At 37.3% G+C, this 5,313-nt stretch overlaps 1 pseudogene; it reads right to left on the reverse strand.

Annotated features, from left to right (window-relative positions):
- LOC102041232 overlaps nt 1-5,313 on the reverse strand; it is a 35,554-nt pseudogene that overhangs the window by 28,212 nt on the left and 2,029 nt on the right.

Below are 5,313 nucleotides of genomic sequence, written 5' to 3' on the forward strand. Positions count from 1 at the left end.
AAGTAGTTATTCAAAGAGGGACAGGCCAAGAAGACAGGCTAAGAATGGATCTTGCCTTCACTGCATGAACAAAGTTCGTTATCTTTTATTTAGATTCTTTTTTTTTTTGCTCTGATACAATGAAGAAAAATCATTCCATCTCAGGACACAGGTAAATAGGCTTCAGTTCTACAGGTCACAGCCAGTAATACTCACCCTCTCCAACTTCAGTAATCCAAGCAAATTAACCACACTCACTCTGTAAAACAGAGAGACTGGAATACATCTAACTGAAAATTTGCCCTGCTTGTTTTAGAACACAGTGATCTGTCTTTCTTTCTCTCTTGACTGCACAGTAGTCCAAGTCAGGTAAACTCAGCCAGATGAAACTGGTCCTGCTAATGAGCGATTCTGAATACTGCCTTGCAGCCTCAGCATCCAGTGCAAAAAATTCCAAAACTGACAGACATTGCCACAGTGGTTTTAGTGAACCATAATTTGTGAATATATAGCAAACTATATAGATTTGGTCTAATTGTAATCACAGAAATACTTCACGAACTTGAACCTGCTTATTACAATGATGTCTCAGCCAGCAGCAAGAACAGAGCACATGATGCTGCACCATCCCACTAACCATGAAGGCCAAAGGACAGGAATGAATGTTGGCATGGTAGACACAGCAGTTGTCCCCATTTGCGTCTTTCCATCTGGCAGGACAGTCATGCTCCTCACAGAATTCCTTTGCAGCAGTAGCATTGCTAAACAAGCAGGAGAGAGAGAAAAACTTTTACATCCATTTCTCATTCACAAAAATTGCAACAAACACACAAGAGCTTGCTCTTTATCCTGCGCAGACGAATTAGCAGCAAAAACATATGCAGTGAAATAAATACTTTTGAACTATTTCTTTCTTTTTGTCTTCTAGTTGAAATGCTCCTGGAGCACTAGAAATTGCTGTCAAGTGGACCTCTGCTGACTGCCATGCACTAGGGACTTCTAGCAGAAACTGTGCTGCAAGCAGGGACCAACCTCCACTACTCTTTCCAACCTGACTTCATGATCAGGTGGGATTACTTTGCACTTCATCTGGCACAGGCAAAGACACTATTATTCTACTTCCACTCTCAGATATATGTGTCCCTGGCTACTTCCAGTCTCAAAGTTTTCAATCAGAAACCTTTATCTATGCTTGAAATTCATACAGACCATTTAGCTCCAGTCTTCACTCCACAATCTAAAGTGCTGAGGAAAATAAGTATAATGGTCTTATACACCAGATACAATTTCCCAAACCACAGCTTTAGAGCAGACTTTCTGAACAGACTGTGCTGCAAAACAACTTTTGAAAACTTATTCATGAAAGATGAATGTATTCACCTTGAAACGTGTGACGCAACAGTTTCCTCAGCTACCCTTTAGTGGTTATCACCCTAATAAATTTGGCTGTAAGATAAAATTGTTTTCTGCAAACACGATTTACTCAGATACAGCCAGAATCAATTGCAGTTCAGCTGAAATGTTATGCACTTGTGTTGGATCTTTAGAAAACAATTTCAGAACACAGGATTTATTTTTTTGCTTGTTCTTAATGAAAGAATTAGCCAATAATGATTAGGTCTAAAACAGTAGGCTTTGTTTATTACGAGAAGACTGTGTTTATTTTGACAAATAAACAAAACGACAAAGGATTAGGTTAACATTGATTGTACTCCTGGCCAGATTTACGAGGGCATAGGCATATTTGAAATATGACATAAGCAAATATGTCAACATCCAAAACAGATAAAACATTAAAATTTATCAGCCTTTGAGTTCATACTGGAAATTAAGAAAAATAATTAATTTGGCGTCTAATTCCATCATGTACTTTTCTTTCCTTTTCAAAATTTATCCAGTATTCTGTATATTTTATTCAATAACTTCATCATGGCTTTATCCAATTACACTGATGCCCATACACTGACTTGCCAACCTCAGGTATATTTGGGTCAGCCACTGTAACCTTTAGTGTCAATTAGATAACCTAGACAAAATGAGATGTAAATTTAATCCCTTTGAAAAATGAAGCATAGATTTATCTCTCTTTTTATAAAATATTTGCCATCTGTCTCTATGTTCAAGGTGTGTATAAATACACGAAAAGCAGACTTTTCCAGCTCCCTCACTGATCTGAGGGAGTGGATTTTTCTAGTCTTCCCAGGGAAGACTAGAAAAATCAGATTCATGCCAACAGTCAAAAAACCTGCTTCACAGTTAAGTTCCCAGAACTATTGGCAGCCATACATTTCAGAAGATGTGATAAACAAATTTTAAGTAGTTTTTAAACATAGTACATAGATGACCAAAATTTTAAAAAAAAATCAACTTTTTGTGGTTGCAAATAGATTATGGATCATCTTTCAATATTAAATAAAATAATTCTGGATAACAGCTCTTATAAATTGAACTTTGCAATGTGAACTCTCAGGAAGAGAAAAATGTTCTGTAATCATCTCTTACACAACAGCACAGGAAGTGGGGTTCCACCCTCTGTCTCAGGTGTTCCTATATAGGAATGGAGAATTGCTACTTACAGACAAAATTGTGAAATCAAAGCATATTGCCCCCGGGTTTATAGATCCAGATCTCTAGATCTGGAGCTGCACATACTCTCTAACTGTTGATGTCCACAGTCACTAACACTGTGTGAGCTGACATAAAGCTTTTGGAGTCATTTTAATCCCACAGAAATCAAGCACAGTCGACCACTGAATTAAATGGATTCAGGACTGGACTAGCTCTTTTTCATATCCATGTTGTGCACTTGAATCATACTTATGATTGAAGTGAGTGTAAGATATAGAGAGCCTGTGACTCGTGATGAAACTTCAACTTCATAAATTCAATGTGTAGAGAAGGCAAGAAGTGATGTCCAGAGTTGCACTGTGACAGTAGTGACGTGCCCGGTCTCTGACCTAGCAGGCAAACCCGCCATAATGGCTAGTCTGAGAGCAAAGGGAAAAACAGCAGGGCAAACAGAGCTATGAGAGATCTCAAAACATGGGAGGAATTAATGACGAGCTCCAGAGTGTCTGCTCCAATTATATCACTGAATATGTACACACAAAATCCTCATATACTCATGATCATTATAGCATTTTTATAAGAAGTAATACCTGTAGGAAAGGATTCCATTTTGCACAGCATATTGATAAAAACTGTCTGAAGCAAAGACAGCATAGGTCACGTTGAAGGACTCCCCACTCACAGCCTTTTCTGGCGGCCTATGAACCCATGTCATCTCCAGTCCTAGAAAAGTGCAATCATGGGTCAGAATATTTGCTATAGTTTTTTACTTAACAGATATATACAAATATAAAACTTTCTCTGTAGTGATTTTCATCTATTCATAGATGAAATGGAGTGGTTTGGGTTGGAAGGCACCTTAAAGATCACCTAGTCCCTCCTCCCCTGCCATGGGCTGGGACACCTTACAGTAGACCAGGTTGCTCGAAGCCCCATCAATCCTGGCTTTGAACATTTTCAGAGATGGGGCATCTTCAGCTTCTCTGGGCAGCCTGTTCCAGCGCTTCACAACCTTCTGAGTAACCCTCTCAGTATTCTCCAATCACTTTTTATGAGCCAAAAAGAGTCATGTATTTTAATGGCTGTATTGGTAAATACAAATGCACATTAATTGAAGAGTTCTGACACTCAGACCAAGCAGTTGGAGAAATGCAACAAAAAATCTGCTCATCTTATGTAACTAACTTTGTTTCCATTATATAGCATTGCTGTTTGTTCTGGTATATTTGTTTTCCTCTTTTGATCAGGAAATATTGCTCTTAATTCTTCGCTGCTCTTACTGAGACACACCTTATTGTGGAAGACAATAGACAACTCTACCACACACAAAATTCAGTCAAAATCCTTAAACTCATGAAACATAAATACTAATAATTACATATTTAAGAATGCATTATCACGTGATAGAATCATATGGCATCTAGAATAGAGGACAGTGGAAGGAGTACATCAGACATCTGCTATTTTCCATTTTCACAATTTAAACTGGGAAAGATGATTTACCCCCACCATGTCTCTTGTCCTCTGTGCCTGAGAATGAAGTAAGATAAAAGTCGGGAGAAGTCTTAAATCCGTAAACCTAACACCATCAAAATCTTTCCAGTGCACTCACCTACCTTTTTGTCTATTGTCGGATGTTTAATTTGCACCACATCAAATTACTTACATAATGAAACTGTGTAACTCAGTTTGTCAGGAAGTGTTAAATTCCTTCTGCAGAGGACTGGTAAACCTGCCTTACAAGACCTCTCATTTTTTTGCTCTTGTTGTTTGGTTATGACCTCTTTTGTTACTCATACTTGTTTTAACAAGTACATTCTTTGCTTGTACAGTACTGAAACCACTAATTTCCCCCTAATTTACTATCAGATTTAACTAGCAATTTGTAAAATAACTTCGATTTCCCTTGATAACCTCCCTTGAAAAGTAAAAATCCATTTTAATTGCTAACATTATGTGAAAACTATAATACAAAGATTTAACAAAATGCTAGTGTGATTTCTACTAAAAGGTAAGAGAGTTGAGCTTCAAAGAATATATGAGAATGAAGACAAAAGGTCAGCACAAATTTCAGTTAAATTACTTTCTACTTCCTTATAAAGGTCTCAGAAAGGTAAACCAAACTCTTCTTTCAATGACAGTTACTCCCACATATAAAAGCTTTGAAAATCTTCTGTTAATTCCACAGCAATGAGGCTACAGTACATGTGTTTTGCTTTGTTTCTAGCAATGCCCAGAAAAGGGCTAAGAAAACCTACAAAGAAAGGAGGATAGAGCTTGAAGTTCATTCTAAAACTGATTGTAATGGGTATACATTAATTAAGCAATCTACTCACATTAGTTTTCCTTGTACTTAGTAAAAATAGCTTTAAGCAAGACATCTGTAGTGATAAATAGCTGTTTCAGTGTTAAACCAATAGTAAATTCATACAGGGACAAAAGTCTTAGCTGAAACTTCACTGTTCCAAGAGAATTAATTGAAGAATGTTTAACTGTAACATTGAGCTAAGAGCGTGACACAGCAGTATATTTCCTGAAGTGTTTTATTAGAACCACTTTCTGAGGCACTCTTGTTTTTTCTTCTAAAAACCCTATTGAATGCTTTTCTCTGGTCCTATCTTTTACAACATAAACAAAGTGTTCCTTTACATCAGTTATTTATTTGTTACAGAGTCACAAAATCACAGAAGAGTTGAATTTGGAAGGCACCCACAGAACTCATTCGGTCCAAGCCTGTGTTGCTCAAGGCAGGGTCAGCTCAAGCAT

The sequence above is a fragment of the Geospiza fortis genome, unplaced genomic scaffold, assembly GCF_000277835.1.
Source record: "Geospiza fortis unplaced genomic scaffold, GeoFor_1.0 scaffold203, whole genome shotgun sequence".
Taxonomy (NCBI): Eukaryota; Metazoa; Chordata; class Aves; order Passeriformes; family Thraupidae; genus Geospiza; species Geospiza fortis.